This window comes from Phoca vitulina, unplaced genomic scaffold, assembly GCF_004348235.1.
Source record: "Phoca vitulina isolate PV1807 unplaced genomic scaffold, GSC_HSeal_1.0 scaffold1, whole genome shotgun sequence".
In the NCBI taxonomy this organism is placed as follows: Eukaryota; Metazoa; Chordata; class Mammalia; order Carnivora; family Phocidae; genus Phoca; species Phoca vitulina.
The window spans coordinates 72,089,739-72,107,313 of NW_022589704.1; the positions used below are offsets into that span (position 1 = coordinate 72,089,739).

The window sequence follows — 17,575 nt, forward strand, 5'->3', positions numbered from 1 at the left end:
CCAGGCACTGAGCATATAAAGACAGAAAGGCTGTCGGAGAGCTCAGCCTGGGAGAAGGAAAAAAATAAATAGCCAAGCCACAGCAGAGCAAAGCACCAGAATGGAACTCGAAACATAAAGATGGGATGTGCAGTTTTGTTCGAGAAGGCATCTGAGGTCATCTTTTCAGAGGAGTGATATTCTTGAGCATCTTGAAGGCTGAGGAGGAAGGTAGCAGGTGGGAAAAGGGCCTTTGAGGTGCAGAGACTTATAGGAAAGACAGCATCCTTCAGAACCGAATGTGACCAGTGCTCTGCTACTCAGAAGGGTGGTGCTTGGTTCAGCAGGAAGCACACCATTTGGGGCACTAGCCTCACTGGCAATGTGGAGTCTCAGGACCACCCAATTCTGCTGAATTAGAATCAGTGTTTCAACAGTATCCCCAGGTGATTTGAATACTTCTAGAAGTTTGAGAAACATTGGACTAGAACATGAGGAGGAGGTAAAGGATGGGAGAGCTGGGGAAGTAGACCACCTGCTAAGGAGTCTGGACTTTTGTTTTCAAACATGGGCTTCATAATGAAGAAGTAACATTATCAGATTTATATTTCCCCAAATCATCGGGAAGTAGAAGCGAGGCAGCATGTTACAAGATGTTTCTTGAAACCGGAACCAAAAAGTACACCACGAAAGAAGTCCTCAATTAAGTGAGAAATGCAGGACATTACACTCTCCTCTCAGATAGTGTAAATTTTCATAGTACATTGAAAATTCTGAGAAGCTGGCATTGAGAAACACCTTATCTGAATCACTTACCCTGGGATATTCCCGGATAGCCCTGGTCTTTCAGGTTGGTTACTCCTCAGTGGAACCCTTTGTAGTTGCCCAGCGGTTAACACCCCAGGGAGAGGAGAGAGCATTTTGCAGAACACATTTTGGGAGATGCTAGCACTCATTCGCACACTTGACACCTTGCCTTATCTTAGTAGGGTGACCAACTGTTTGGGATTGCCTGGGACTGAGGGCCATCCCAGGGTGCTGGACTTTCAGTGCTAAAGTCATGGACGGACAAGGTGAGTTGGGTACCCTTCCTATCTGTTTACCGTGCTTTTGACTAATGACCTCATTTTGTTTAGATGGGTTCAACCTTTGACCTTAAACACCTGTTTCAGGCTCATTCTAATGGAGTAATTCCCAAATTTGTTCGCACGTTGGAAGCACCCGGAGGGGTTTCCAAACCCAATGCCCGTTCGCACCCTAAAAGGTTGTGATTTAGTTGGTATGGAGGTACCCTGGCAGTGGGATTTTTTTATAGGCCCCCAGATGAGGGGTGTGAAAGCTCGTTCCAAACAACTATAACTGAAAATGCAGTATTGATGCAACCTTAAGAATTTATTTTAATTTCATATAATTAATTTCTATTCTATAATGGAAGCACTAATCATTATAAAGAAAAAGTTTAAGAACTTGATCCAGCATCATGCTGGGGGATCAGTGGTAGCCCATGTTCCACACTTTGGGAAACACTTGTGTGGAGGCTGGGGGAGCAGTAGACTGGCCAAGACGTGGTGACAGACGTGGTAACAAACGTGGCAGGACAAGATGGTGGAGGTTTCAGAGCCGATGAGGGGGTTGAGCCGATGAGATGTGGAAACTGATCTCATCTGTGTGGTTTGGTAGAAGGAGGAGAATCTCCGGCTACAGGGGTTATAGATGGTGATCCCATAACAGAATAGGGAAGGGTGGAGAATGCAGGAAGGTGAAGGGCTGAATTTATGAGTCCTGTTTGAGAGGCCTTGGGACATCCAGGGGGAGGTGACCAATGGACTATTTCGAAGAAAAGAGTTCGTGGTGAAAAAGGGCTGGGCTGCAAACAGATGAGAGCCTCTCCAGGTCCAGAGGGCAGTGAAGTTCCAGGTGGGGAATCAGCTTGCCGGGGAGCAGGGTTGAGGGTGCCCTGCACCCGGGGCTCACGATGAGTGCAGGGAGAAGGACCCTGAGGGGAGAGTCTGGGAACAGCCCAACGAGTAGGAGTGATGCTAAGGAGAGTGTGTCTTCCTCCACTCACCCCAAGGAAGGTAGTCCTGTGCACCAGATAGATAAGAGCTAGAGAGGGCAGTTTGTTTTGGTAATTTAGGACGTCATTAGTCATGTTTGTGTAAATTTAGCACGAGGGAGGAAACAGAGGGAGGAAACAAGATGATAGCGGGTCCAGAGGGAAGAGACTTGCTAGAGCTAGTTTTAACTGAAGAAAAAGCCTGGGATAGGATGGGACCTTAGGGAGTAAATCTGGGTTTGTTTGGCAAGTAGTCATCCTCTGGTTACTCAGAGAAGTTATTTCAACAAGGAACAAAGATTATAACGAATATTCAGATATTCACAGATACATTGCCAGAGCTCTCTGGGGCTCCATAAAATTGCTTTACTTTCAAATCATCCACTCACCTTTTCTCTCCTTCTCTTACTATTCCCTGGACACAACAATGTCAGGTTCTGAATTTATATGTTTATAAGTGTCATTAAACGCCTTTTTTAATGCTGACGATAAGGCGACATGTGATTCAGTACGCCACCTTTGTTCCTATGTAGTTCACATTTGTGGAGGGCTTTGCAGTTTACTGAAGCAGCACCCCATCTTATGTGAGCCGCTAAATAATCTTTGTACAGAAGGCAGGGCTGGAAACAGTATTCTTCCATTTCATAGGGAAAAAAGAATAAAAGCTCTGAGGTTTAATGTATTGAGGAGGACTCGCCCATGATTAATGACTTAGTGATGGGTCCAGGATGGAATCCTGGTGTCCTGGCACAGTATTTCTTCCATCATATTCAGGAATGGGTGGGGGTGGAGAGTGTCCCCTGCCCTCCCTCCCTTTTCTCCCAATTAGTTTGTAAGTTCTTTGAGGGCGGAAACCGTGTGTTCACTGTTGTATTGACTCCTTCACTCATTGCTGTGAGGAGGCCTTAGGAGGTGGTAGGGGGCAGGAGGCCTGTTGGCCGAAGCTGCCTACTCACAAGGTGTCTCACACTGGTCTTGACATTACTTTTGAATGACAGGGCCTCGGAATAATAACAACAGGATTGAAAGAAGGCATCGTGGGCCGCACAACTTTGAACTTGGGTCTCATTACTGAACCATGTAATTATCTTGAGACCAGCCCAATAATATCGCCTGGCATGTTTTGTAAATATTTAGTACATACACAGTTTTTGTCGCTCTGTTTTGGCATTTCTTATTTTCATGCCAGAAGTCATCTATAGTGGTAGAGGCCCAAACTTCTCTGGACTTCAGCGGGGCTCTCCTTTATGTATGAGATACCCCGATGGGCTGTGTGGAGTGGTGTGAAGGTACATAAGCCTCTCTGACAAAGCTCCCGGTTCAGGAAAGCTGATCCTGTTTTGTAATCCCTATAGGGCACGTAGTGGGCCCTCGATAAATACTTGTTATTTTGAATAAGGGAGGTGCTGTTTTGTATTGCACATTCTCCATTTTATCACAATGGACCATTATCAATTTTTTTTAAATGACTTGTTTTCCCCCTGTGAATCGTTAAAGATATGATGTTAGGATTTGGGGAAAGGGAATGATGAAAGAGAATGAAAGAAATGGATTCAGCAAGTTTTAGGTTTTGAGTGAGCCGTGAAAAGTTGAAAGCAGGAAGGAGTCGCTTAGGGGGGAACTGGAAGGATGTCAGGGTCTTTTAAAGGAGCCCAAGGAGGGGAGGGGAGGATGAGACAGGAGTATTCTAATCTGGTGGTGTCTTAGAGGAGAAAACTGAAGGTCTTTTACAACCTTAATTATAGCCGCAGGACAAAAGCACATTATAGCACTTTTTTTTCCCTACTTCTACTGAGGGATGGTAGTGTATAATCTTTTTTGTAGAGTCCTGTCTAAGAAGCTGTACTTCAGACTACATTAAAATACATTATTTTTCAGAGTGCTACGGATTGAGGAAGAGGAATAAAATTTTGAGTCCCTTCTTTGTATTTACGTTAAAATTTCAAGCTACTGGTTCAGTATGAAGGGAGGAACTTTTTAGTCACTGAGGCAAATTTAGGCAGATGAGTTAATGTTTGGTCATCAGAAAATGCGCCATCAGGAGCTTGTTTCTCTTGAGAGGAGAAAAAGGCAAAATATGAGTCAGACTGTAAAGTCATTTCCCCGCACTTAATTCAGCTTCCCTCCTGCTAAAGGATCGTTGACCCACAAGGCTAATTCAGACTTGCATGCAGTCTACCTTTGTAAAGCCTTTCCCCCAGGACCACCTGCAGATATATTCCTGTGTATCAAGTCGGCCCTTCTGATGAGTCGGGTGCAGGTGGGCTGTTCCTTTAGGCACAGGGCTTTAATCAGTTTGCAACCTAAAAGTGCCATCTTCAAGTCTGAATGGGACAGAGTTTTCTTTTGTGAGGGTCCCATCCGTTGTTCATTGGCTTTCACAAGAAACGTGAAAAGGCAGTCAACTCACTGGAGGGGTGTGAAGTGTGTTTTATGGATACACACTGCTGTGCAGCTTGTGTGTGCTAGTTCTGTGGCCAAGCGCCATCCTTCTTTCCCTCTGTCTTTGCTCTTGATCTTCTAGTGGTTTCTATCTTGTGTTCCATTTTGCTGGCAATTGAGATAATCTCTAAAACCTTGTGCAAATTTCTGATGAGGAATGTATCTATGGAAGGTGGATGTGAATTGTTAGGAATAAAAAAAAAAGGCTTCTATCATCTTTCTTTATTCAAACTTTTATGGTCTATGGTTTCTTTTGATTCATGCTTTTATCTGTTCGTTTCTTTTTTTTATTCAATACAGGTGAGACTGTAGGCCCTGTGCTGGTAGCAAAGGTGCTATTTCTGGCCTCAGGAGAATTCACAGCTTAGTAAGCGAGACACATACCTCCGCGGTTGCGGTGCAAATGGACAAGGGCTGTCCATCACAGAAGTGTGCGGAAGGTGCAGCAGCGGGTCCGGAGCAGGAGCACCTAACCCCCCCACCTTGGGCGGAAGGATGTAGGGAAGCTTCTGACCCAGGGAGGTATTAAGTGCACACGTTATTTTTTAAATTTTTTTATTTATTTTAATTTTTAGAAAAGATTTTACTTATTTATTTGAGAGAGAGAGACAGAGCATGAACGGGGGGCAGAAGGAGAGGGAGAAGCAGACTCCCTGCTGATGAGGGAGCCGGACGTGGGACTCCATCCCAGGACCCTGGGATCATGACCTGAGCTGAAGGCAGACGCTTAACCGACTGAGCCACCCAGGCGCCCCTAATTTTTACTTATTTTTAAAGTGTGCATTTAAGGGACACTTGTACACTCTCTGTCAAATAAATAAATAAAATCTTAAAAAAAATAAATAAAAATAAGTAAAAATTAGCCTGGCAGTGTAGGGCAGGGTATTCTAATGTGGTGAACATTCAGAGAAAAGGTAGAAGGCATAAGAAAGAGTGTGGTGCATGCTGGGAACCACAGGGAGTTTAGTTTATAGCTTATGGTATGTGTGGGGATTGATGTGGCATAAGGCTGGAGAGATGGGTGAAGGCTACATTATGAGGACTCCTTATTCTGTGCTTAACAATTCAGATCTTACTCCCAAACTGTGTTAGCTATTAGGGAATTTTAGGTAGGAAAGGGGTCTGATTCGATTTGGATTTTGGAATATTCACTGGCAGCAGTTTTGAAGATAATCTTTAATAATTTTATTTGTTCATCTATGCAATGGACTGAATTGTGTGTGTCCCCTAAAATTCATATGTTGAAACTCTAACCCCCACTGCCCCCGTATGATAGTACAGACCTTTCTCAACTTAGGATAGGGTTAACATACTGATTAGCTCATCGTAAGTTGAAAATACCCTAAATCAAAAAGTATTTAATACACCTAACGTACTAAACATTACAGCTTAGCCTGGCCTGCCTTAAACATACTCACAACACTTAAATTAGCCTACAGCTGGGCAATATCACTTAACACAAAGCCTATTTTATAATAAATTGTTGAATACGGTACTGAAAGTCAGACAGAGAATGGCTGTTTGGGTACAGAGTGGTGGTCAGGGTATCAGTTGTTTACCCTCGTGATCACGTGACTGACTGGGAGCTGCGCTGCCCAGCATCATGAGAGAGTGTCATTCTCTATATCACTAGCCTGGGAAAAGATCAAAATTCAGAATTTGAAGTTTGGCTTCTATTGAACATGTATTGCTTTTACACTGTCGTAAAGCCAGAAACTCATAAGTTGAGGCATTGTAAGTGGGAGACCATCTGTATTTGAAGATGGGGTCTCTGGAAGATAAATAGATTTAGATAAGGTCATGGGGGTGAGGCCCTCAGGATAGGATTGGTGTCCTCATACGGAGATACCAGAGAGGCTAGCCGTCTGCCACTTGAGGACACTGTGAGAAGGCAGTTGTCTGTAAAATCCTACTCAGGAACGCAGTTGGCTGGTACCTTGATCTTGGACTTTCCAGGCTCTAGAACTGTGAGAAAATACATTTCTGTTGTTTAAGCCACCCAACGTGTGGTATTTTGTTATGGCATTCTGAGTGGACTAACATAGTCTATTTTATGTATTTGGGTAATTAGGAAACTAGGCTTACTGGGAATTAATATCATTTAGAGGATCATGGTACCCATGGCACCTATCATGTGTGTGTTTGCATCGCTGTGTAAAACAATGATTTTAAGTACTTTTGTTTGTACATGTGAAGAAGTGTCTTAAGCATGTTCTCCGGCACTTACTTTGTCCCAGATACTTTCAGGTTGAGTCTGATCTCCTTTCCCACGGTCTTGTTCTGTATTTTCTGTCTGTCCTTTTCTCCCAGCCTCCTCTAGTTTATCCTCTTTGTTGGCTTTTGCCTTGAGCTTAGAAATAGGTTTATGTCTTCCCTATCATGAAACAAAATGTTTTGAACCCTGTAACTTTCATAAGCTGCTTCCTGAGGAAGCATCTCAAAAAAAAAAAAAAGTCTGCATTCATGGCTGCTGCTGGCTCCTAAGCCCCTTGTGATTGTCTTTGAGACATAACATTCTGTCTTTCTTTCCCCTTATTCTTCTGAAGTTGCTCCTATTCATTAAATGTTTCAGAAGTGCCAGGTTGGGATCAGATGCTAGTGCCTCAGGGGCGTTTATGGCTTCCTCAGTGGCCTCTTCGTCGTGGTAGAGTCACGAGGTTGGGAGGATCTCGTCCAATCACCCAGGCCCTGCAGTTGCCCTGCATTGTACTCTGTGCATGAGCCCCTGGGCCTCACGGAATTTCTGCAGAGTTAGGGGACTCAGTGTCTACTGTGACCCTACTCTGCCTTTAGATGGTGTTGATTGTCAGGGCTTGTTTGTTTGTTTTTGTCTATAATAAGTGAAGCTTTTGTTTATCCTTTGGTCATAGTTTTTTTTTTTTTTTTTTTTCCAGCTATAAGAAAGAGTATAGTACTGTATTTACATGGTTAGAACTGTCATTCACCCCTGATACTCTTTTATCTGAGCAGAATCTCTCTGGAGCTTCTGGTGGTCTTGCCCACCTTGTTGCTCATGTCTTTGTTTGATTGAAAGTCTTTAAAAATCATATGTAGAGTGGATTGCAATACATCTGACTGGATTTTCTTCATTCTAATTTTTTTGACTTCCATACTTGTAGTGTTCAGCCAACCTGCTGTAATTCAGAGAGCCACATAGTCCTACTTAAGTGAGCTGACTCCCAACAGAAATCTCACAATGTCCCCTATTATATCATGTCTGTCTCCTATCATAGGTGCTCCTGCTAGATCCTGTTTCCCTTGAATTCTGTGTGTCTGCTTGTGCTGCTGTTTTTTTATTCCCTTCACTAAATATAAGACCTTACCTTTAGCTTGATTAATTTTCAGTTTCTTAGTTCCTACTCATGGCAATAACCTTGAACATTTTAGAGTCCATTTCTTCCTAGTGCACTCTTTGAATGCAGTAACCTACAGATACATCTGCTTATCTTTTTGTCCATCCTGACCACAGGTATTTCATAAGAGCCTTTGTCAGATGCCTTGCTAAAATCTAGATGTGTGTGTTTCCTTGAACTCACAGTTTCAGGATCTTATTGAAAAAGGAAATTAGGTTAATCTTGTATGACCTGCTCTTAGAAATGGGGTCCCCAGGGATTATCACTTGCTAAGTGTTTAAAATCCATTCTCAAATCTTGCCTGGGACTTTGGTCTGTGTCTAGTCTGTTAACATTTCCCCCTTGTTTAAATTTCTTTCAAAGGTTTTATTGATTACTTAATCTTTTCTGACTTGGCTCTTTACTGGCTTCTTTGTACCTTTTCCTCCAAATTTTGGAATTTTCTGAGATGGATTGTTTCTGTTTTAATCTCCATCCTCTAAGATTCTTTTTTCTTTTTTTAAAGTTTTTTAATTTTAATTCCAGTTAGTTAACATACAGTGTTATAGTAGTTTCAGGTGTTCAGCCCTTCTGTACATTACCTCGTGCTCATCACAACAAGTGCACTCCTTAATCCCCATCACCTATTTCACCCATCCCTCCACCCACCTCCCCTCTGGTAACCATGAGTGTGTTCTCTATAGTTAAAAGTCTGTTTCGTGGTTTGTCTCTCTCTCTCTCTTTTTTTCCCTTTGCTCGTTTGTTGTCTAAGATTCTTGACACTTGCATTGTCCAATAAGGTGGCCATTAGCCACAATTTACACAGAGAAGTTACTGGCTCTACGGGATCTCCTGACTTCAAGTTGAGAGCCGGAGCAGGAAACAGTGACACATGGAGTAGAAGGTTAAGGTTGACTATTCTGGGAATCAAAAGAAGAGCACCAAGGAGAGAAGAGGCCAAGATTTAACCAGTCAGACTTGCCTGTTGCTATTGCCAGGTTATCCATGTATGATATATTTGTGGCCCTGTCTGTTGCTAACAATGAGTCATTTTGCAAATAAATATTAATAAATTTTTGTGTAGAGTATTTTTTTTTTTTTTTTTAAGTAAAACCCTGTGGGTGGTGATAATAAGTTTTGGAAGCAAAATAAATGCTCAAATTGTTAATTTTGACATATGATTCTGCATAATGCTGCTAACCTATTCAAATACTATATATTTGTTGTCATTTCCCAGTGTTTGAATATTCTTATATGCTTCAGTTTTTGTAAATACTCCTAAACTTAACATTACTTATTAAACAATTTTTAAAATATATTCATAATAGTAAAGAGTGAAGAATATTGGAATTATTTTTAAAGATTTTATTTATTTGTCAGAGAGAGGGAGAGAGTACAAGCAGGGGGAACGGCAGGCAGAGGGAGAATAGATCCTGTGCCTTGATGGGAAGAGAGCCAATGAATTTTGGGGCCTCGTTTTAAATTGACCATAGCCTACTATTAGCCAGCTTCCTCTATACTGTGTGTAATTCTGTCAGCTGCTCTCCCCCCGCCCCCCCAAGTCTCTTCCTCCCCTCTCCACTCTCTCTTCCCTCCCCGGTCAAAGGCCATTTCTTTTACCGTGCAGCCTTTGCCATATCCCATTCTCTGGCTAAAATCAGTTTCTCCTTCCCTCCCTTAGTGCTTTATTTTTTTTCCATATTGGTAGATTATAAACTCTTTTAAGGTAAGGACCATATCTTGTTAACCTTTGCATATCTTCTAGCAGATACATTCCTTGAATTGAACATTCAGTATCCAACTGAGTCTCAAATTTGGGACCCAGATGGGTTGGGACTTGGCAGTGGTTAAGTAGAAAATTTTAATGAGAAAATTAAAAACTTTCCTTTTAATACAGATTGTTTTCAAGATTTTTTTTTTTTACTGGCTTTCTGTTGAAAAATAAAACTAATGAACTTTTCTCCCCTAAGCATAACATTAGAGGAGAGTAGTTTTTTGATAATATCTTCTTCCTGTCCAGTTCAGTCCCTGCTACCCATGCCTTACTGTTTCTGCAAACTGTGGGTTGTGATCTATTACTGGATCAATTTAGTGAGTCATACCCAGCATTAGAAATAAAAAGGAAATAAAAGTTTGAATAAAAACTCATGTATTGGGCGGCTGGGTGGCTCAGTCGTTAAGCGTCTGTCTTCGGCTCAGGTCATGATCCCAGGGTCCTGGGATCGAGCCCCGCACCAGGCTCCCTGCTCAGCGGGAGGCCTGCTTCTCCCTCTCCCCCTGCTTGTGTTCCCTCTCTCGCTGTGTCTCTCTCTGTCAAATAAATAAATAAAATCTTTAAAACAAAACAGAACAAATAAACTCATGTATTGCAAGAGTTAGAATTGCCTCATGAAATTTTTGTTTCAGTTTTACATATGTATATGTGTAATGAGTTGAAATGTAAGATATTTTTTATTACAGTTTGGGGTCAAAAAGCTTGGAAGACAATCTCCTATTCAACTGCCTTCTAAACTCTTGGTATTCTAGTTTCCTGCCCTACTTCCTTCCATCGTTTCTCTTCCCTCCCTTCCTTCCTTCTTTCCTTCCTTCCTTTTTAAAGTTTATTGCTTTTGATATTTTTTAATAATCTTTTTTTTAGAAAGATTGATTTATTTGAGAGAGAGCGAGCGAGAACACATGCATGAGTGCATGAGCTGGAAGGGGGGGGGCAGAGGGAGAGAGAATCTCAAGCAGACTCCCCACTGGGCACGGAGCCTGAGGCGGGGCTCTATCTCAGGACCCTGAGATCATGACCTGAGCTGAAATCAAGAGTCGCTTAACTGACTGAGCCACCCACATACCCCTGATGACTTTTTTTCTTAAGGGCTTATCTGCAGATCTCTTCTGAGGACCATATACACACCATCCTTTATGCTCAAGCTTTTCTTCACTCATCCAGCCTCTTTTTATAATAAACCTCACTGTCTCAGTGTGACATGTTGCTTTCTCGCTTCTCTTTTGGAGACTGTGAGCCTACTCTCTTGTCCTCAAGAGGAGAAGAGGTGAAATCAGATACTTCTTTTTCCTCTTTTACGTTTTTGTTGAGGTATAGCACACATAGAGTAAAATGCACACAATCCTAAGCAAACAGCTCAATGAGTTTTGACATCTGATTTCGTCCATGTAAGGCATCACACAGATGAAGATATAAAACATTTTCATCATCCCAGAAGGAAAGAGCTTTTTTATTTATTTATTCCAGAGAGAGAGCGCGCATGCGCACCTGTGTGTGTGCGTGCATGAGGGGTCGAGGAGGGGCAGAGGGAGAGATTGAGAGTCTCAAGTGGACTCTGTGCTGAGCACGGAGCCCAACGTGGGGCTTGATCCCATGACCCCGAGATCATGATCTGAGCCAAAATCAAGAGTCAGTCGCCCAACTGACTCTGCCACCCAGGCACCCTGGAAAGAGCATGTTCTTAAATCCTTTCTGGAACAAGGTGGGTGGGTGAGTAAATTAGTAGATTCTCTCCAACTTCTGCATTATACAGCATATCTAGGTAATAATGTTGAATTTTGAAGTGCACAAAGGTCTAAAGCAACTGAGTTAGGAAGTGTTAAGATAGAGGATGTTGAATGTGAATTTTGGAAGAATGAAACAGGACCAGCATAGGTGAACCAAGGAGAGGAGCAAGAAAGAATCATTTCTGGAGGAGTTCAGGGTAAGAAAGATTTATCTGAATTTCAGAGGCGAAAACATAAAACTTAGTTTGCTGTTGCCACTGTAACAAATCATGACAAATGTAATATCCTGAAACAACACGAATGTATTCTCTTAAGGTTCTGGAAGCTCTGAGAGGAGAGTCTATTTCCTTTGGCTTGTGGCTCCTTTCCTCTGTCTTCAGAGCACATCCCTTCATTCTGTTTCCATTGTCGCACTGCTCTCTCTCTCTAGTTGAGCCTCCCCTGCCTTCCTCTTAAAAGGACACTTGTGATTACATTTAAGTCCGGCCGGATAATCCAGGATAATCTCTCCATCTCAAGATCTTTAGTTTAATCACATCTGCAGAGTTCCTTTGTCATATAAGGTAACGTTCACAGATTCTGGGGATTAGGACTTGGATACTTGGTTTCTGTTCTTCAAAGAATCTTTCTTTACAACAGGAAGGTCTGTTGGATGTTTGCTTTTAGTTCATTCTCCTTTTTCACGTTACATTAATTTTCCTTGAACACTACATTGCACATTCGATTCCCTCGCTCAGACATCTTTGGTGTCTCCCCTATTAACTAGTACAATTAACCTGACCTAGATTGACACCGCGGTTGCTGTGTCTTGCATGTTTTGCGTTCAGGCGTCGCTCTCTGGTCTCCAGGGCAGCAGCGTGCATCTCTTATAAGGACACTTGGCATTGGAGTTAGGACCCGCCTGAGTAATCCAGGACAATCTCCTCTCAAGATGCTTAATTTAGTTATGTCTGCAAAGACCCTTTTCCAAATAAAGTCGCCTTCACAAGTTCTAGGAATTAGGATATGGCTATATCTTTTGGGGGGCCACCATTCAACCCACTACACATCTCAGCTCACAGTCGTGGTTTATTTCTTTGACCTCTTACATTAGTGGCATAACTATGGACTCGGAACTCCTCCTCTCTGTCCTGTTATTTTGTGTTTAATGGATACTTCCTGCCCTTGAAGGCAAGAAGGTTTCTTTTGCTATGCAACCCTTCACTCCTGGCAGGGAGCTCAAGAAATGATAAAGATCTTTTTTTTTTTTTTTTTTAAATAAAACAGAAGGTGGCATGTAAAAACCCTGGCATGGTGATTATCAGGGTGCTCTTTTGAAATATAGCAAGTGATCTTTCTCAGTGCAAGTTTTTTGTTTATTAATTTCTGCTGTTCTTTTTAGGGGGAGCTTTTTATTTCTCAGAAACCTTTAGTGAGTAGTTGGGAGGGGGCAGCTCTGAAACAGAGCGCAGAAGCCTCTGCAAGGCAGGGCACAACTGGCGGGGACAATGGCTCTGGAGCTCTGCCAGGTAAAGCTCGGAGGCCGCTTGGCAGATCCATCCGTCACCGTCTGGAATTTGTCTTACCTGGTCTCTTGGAAGTCTTCGGCGTCACTGGAATCCTTTCCAGGGGATTCTCCAAAGTTAGAAGACCGTTCTCGTAGGCACCAACACTCAATCTCCCTCAGCACAGTGGAGCGCCCTGCCCAGGGTAGCCCCCAGCCGCGCTTTCCATGCGGAGCCAGCTTCACCGTGCCCTCCGCCCTATGGGCTCACTCTCCTTGGCTTGCCCTGTAAGCACAGCTGCCTTCCCAACTGTTTTCTTTTCTTCATCTGGCTTAATTTCAAGGTTATCTGATAATACCTTTTTTTCTTCAGTCTCAGTCTTACTTTGAATGGATGCTGGCAGTCTAACCCTGTTCAAGTTTTAAGTGTTACCCTGGTGTTTTTTTGTACTAAGCATGTGAAGATGACTGATTTTCAGCCTTTTTGGTATTTTCAAGGTTATGATATCTTCATCTGGAGTTTTATTATATCCATGAATCCTCATATATAACTGGTCGAGTCTGTGACATGTAACCATTGCTTTCGGTGACAGCAGCGTGGGGCAAGGTTGCTCCCTAAGGTACGTGCTAATCCTCTCCCGTGATGCAGAGACTTTTTCTGAAAAAAGATTTTATTTATTTATTTATTTGAGAGAGAGACAGAATGCAGGCATGCGTGGGGGTGGGGGTGGGGGGTGAGGGGTAGAGGGAGAGGAACAAGCAGACTTGGCGCTGAGCACGGAGCCTGGCCAGGGTTCGATCTTCTAACCCTGAGATCATGACCTGAGCTGAAATCAAGAGTCGGTTGCTTAACCGACTTAACCACCCAGGTGCCCCCCATGACGCAGAGACTTTAATGGAATGGGTAAGAATGGCTGATGGTTTCAGGCAAGTGTGGGTTTGAATTTCATTCTGCCACTTGGCAGCTTTGTGACATTAGGGAAGTTACTTAGCCTCTTTGAGCTTCAGTTTTGTCATCTGTAAAATGGAGATCATCATTCCTATTGCATCATTTTCCATGTTGGAGAGATCAAGTGTGGTAATGTAGATGCAAATCTCAAGCCCTATTTGGTACCTGAGAAATGTTCGAAAAGTTGTGGCTGCTGTTCTTATTCCCTTTGCAGGGAAAACTGGGATTCTAGTGATATTAAGGAATGTTTCCAAGTTACCCACGGTAAGATCCTAACTTACAGGATTTAGGAAACGGACCAGTGTGTGTGGGTAATGCTGTGTTGAATATGTCAGTCCTTGTAATCTGGCTGTATGGTTATTTATTTGGTTTGTTTGTAGAAAGACAGAAAAATGGCAGGAATAAAAATACACTTACTGTTACTGAGTGGAGGCAGGTATTGTGCTAGCTTTGTAAAGCTATATTTCTCATTAGTTCAAGGCCTCTGCCTCCAAAGTCAATGGGAGGGTAGACTGTAGGGTATGGTTCAATGAGTGTTAAATTCATATTTTTAAGAGTAATTATGTGACTGTTAAAGTCTGAGAGTTTTATTCTGTATCACTTGGCTTATATAATAGAGATGTGATTAAATACGTTGTTCTTTGTACTAGGGAAGCTTCGATTCATACACTGCCTCACTGGTTTTCAGGTTGAAAAAAGAAACCATAGTAGATAAGCCTTGGAACAGACCCTTGCCCAGAGGCAACATTTTGGATTAAAATGTCTTTCCTTAAGCCCCTCTGTGTATCAGATCATTTCAGAGGAAAAAGAAGGAAGGGGCACAGACTGGTAGAAATTGAGTAAATTGGGCCATAATCTGATGCTGAACTTTGGTTTTGTGACTGGATACGGAAGACTTTTTCCAGAGTTAATTGGTTCATGAGTTGAAGAATTCCTTATATATAGGGCCATGTGTTCTTTTTTTTTTTTTAAATGTTTTATTTATTTATTCATGAGAGTCAGAGAGAGAGAGAGAGAGAGAGAGGCAGAGGCAGAGGGGGAAGCAGGCTCCCCGCCTAGCAGGGAGCCCGATGCGGGACTTGATCCCAGGACCCTAGGATCATGACCTGAGCCGAAGGCAGACGCTCAACCATCTGAGCCACCCAGGCGCCCCTAGGGCCATGTGTTCATATAATGGAGGGACTCTCAGATATAGGTCCTTATAGCAGAAGACATGTGGTTAGATGCATGAAAGAACTTCCACATGGAGTTTTCTGCCTGAATGTAACCTGCACGAGGGTGGGAACTTGGTCACATTTGCTCGTGTACCTCCAGAGTTTAAAACAGTGCCTGGCTCCTTGTGGGTGCTCAGGACAGATTGGTCAAGTGCATGAATTGGTAGGGTTCAGAATACCCTCTACGCTCTGCTTTTTTTTTTTTTTTTCGGACTGGCCTTTCCTAAGGGTCAGGAAGTTGTTTGGAAGAGAGATCCATCCATGCTGGGGCATGGCACATGGAAATGCCAGCTCTCTGTTGTGCCAGGTGCTGGAGATGAAATGGTACAAAAGATATTATCCAGGGTCTTCCTCAGTGTTTGGATTGTTGTGGTTTCTATGTTTCCACAGTGGCTGTAACAAAAGATATTTCCCTAGAATGACTGCTCCTAAAGTACGAGGGAGAACTCTGATTCAGGTTTTGGGTGGCTCTTCAGCCATTGAGCCTAAGTCAGTCTTAATAATTTTTTTTTTTTTAAATTGTCCTTGAGAAGCAGCTAGACAAGTGCGTCATTCATTTACATGATTTCCCTGTCTAAGCAGTTTTAGTGGGCTTCCTGTGCTGCTTTTTGCTCCCTGCGGGTGAGGAGTCAGGGCACCCTGCTCCCTCATTTTTTCCAATAAAAGAATGACTCTCAGGGTCTGGGATCCAAACCTAATAATGATCGTCATGATGCAGAGGGGTTGAGAGTGGGTTGATCTTGTTCCTTTCCTCCCTCTCTCCCTTCTTTTGAAATGTTGACCCTGTGTCCTCCAGTGTATCGTAAGCACCAAACTGAGATCTTATTCATAAGTCTCCTCATTTTGATCTTTGGGGCTCAGAAGCCAGGTACGGATGAGAAGAGGGTGGGAAACGAGGCTTGCCAGGGGATTGAGTAAGCTCATGTGCACATTTCATAATTTTTGCCATTCCTGGTTGTGTTGGATTTCTTGGGGGGAGAAGGCGTGCAGTTCCATTACCAACAAGGGAGCAGGAATTGTGGTTGCTGTCGGACCGGCAGCCAGGAGCATATTTATAGTTGGAGTGAGTGGCTCTGAGCCCACCATGGTTCTGGATATGCCTCCTGCCTTAAAGTTCCCGGTGTTCTTGAACCGAACCCTGCCCTTGTTGGCCAGACTGTAGTTAATGATAAAGCAGGCGGCTGCAGGATGTGGCGCGCGTGATGGCCTTGGCGGCTTGCAGCCTGCAGGTGGCTGACCTGAACCCCTAGCAGAAGAGCAGGTGTCCCCCTCCCTCCCCTGGTCAGGGTTACAATGATGTCCTGGCCTTTCTCTGAGTTGGCTTCATTGACACAGTGCTGTTGGACCCCTTGCTAACCAGAGTCCACTTTCTCTGCGCCACACGGGCCGGGGGTCATGTTAAGATCTCTGACACCAAAAGAAAATGCAGGTCATGAATTTAGCTTCCTCATCTCTCTTTGAATTCAGGTTGGAGATTTAGGCTCACCCTGCAGAAGGGGCAAAATCCGGTGATGCTTTGCATATTTTAGCTCCCATTAGGGTATAAGAACTAGAAGGGAAAAGTGAAAGAGTAAGTTCTCACAGGAAACAACCAAAAATACAAAAACTTTTTCTTGCTGACGTGGTAAGGTATAACATATGTGTTTGTGTTAACCGGTGGGTGTTCTTAGGATGGAATGATGGTTCTTCTGTTAATTTGCATTTGCAAGTGACAGAAAACCCAGACTGGCCTCAGTATGATGAGAATGCGATCGTTGCTATACTGGGGAGTCTAGAGTAGGGCAGGTTTTAGATCTGGGTTGATTCAGCACTCAAGCAGGTGTCCCTGCATAGTCCCAACCCAAGTCAGGGGTTGTTGCTGGAAGTGGGGGTAGTGTTGGGGAGGCAAACAGTTCCTACAAAATAATTCTATAAATCACTTATCAGGAGCCTTTGTTACCATGAAAGAGTACTGTTTTGGGACTTCCTGGATTGTTGCTTGATGGTTACCACCTTGGTTTTCAGGAAGCGGTAAGTTCTTGGTGTGTTTTCTAGGTAAGTCTGGCATCCTGTAGAAGCAGAGGGCCAGTGATTTTGCTGATGCCCCAGGGATGCTCACTGCAGGGTATCAAATTACAGTAGGTCTTAATGGATGCCATGCAAGGTAGCTCTGTGGTGTGACATTAGCTCAATTAGCTTGCACCGTATGCCATTACATCAAAGATTGTGGCTGGACAGCTATTCTTGACCTATGTTTTGTTTGTCCCTGAAAGCACGTGTTCTGTTTCTCTCTGGCCATTCAGATTCATTTTGAGTGACTGTCTCGTCAGCCAGGGGCTGGGGAGAGGGAGGGAAAGGCTGCGTTTTGGCAGCACTTCAAGCCTGGAGGAGCGTCCTGCAGCCAGCACCATAAGTTGTATAATTTGTCCACGGAGGCCTATGCATTATAGAAATGAAAATTCCTTCTCTGACAGCATTCATTGCTTAGCACGCAGCAGTTTGGCTGTCAAAAACAGCTGGCCCTGCGGGGTGGGACAATGGAAAGGCGAGAGCAGAGAGAGGCCAGTGCTTACTCAAGTCTCCCACTGTGGGAGGATCAGGTTACTGAGACCGTCATTAACAACAGACTGCCGGGGGGGG

The 17,575-nt window shown here is 43.4% G+C and overlaps 1 protein-coding gene across 3 annotated transcripts in view; it reads left to right on the forward strand.

Annotated features, from left to right (window-relative positions):
• Positions 1–17,575, forward strand: part of ACVR1 (activin A receptor type 1) — a 123,479-nt gene that overhangs the window by 13,721 nt on the left and 92,183 nt on the right. The window contains exon 1 of one of the 3 annotated variants that reach the window (XM_032410099.1): positions 11,847–13,413. The exons of the other annotated variants lie outside the window; for them this stretch is intronic. The gene's annotated coding sequence lies outside the window, so the exon portion shown is untranslated. Of the gene's footprint in view, positions 1–11,846; positions 13,414–17,575 lie in introns of those variants that run through there. 3 annotated transcript variants of the gene reach the window in all.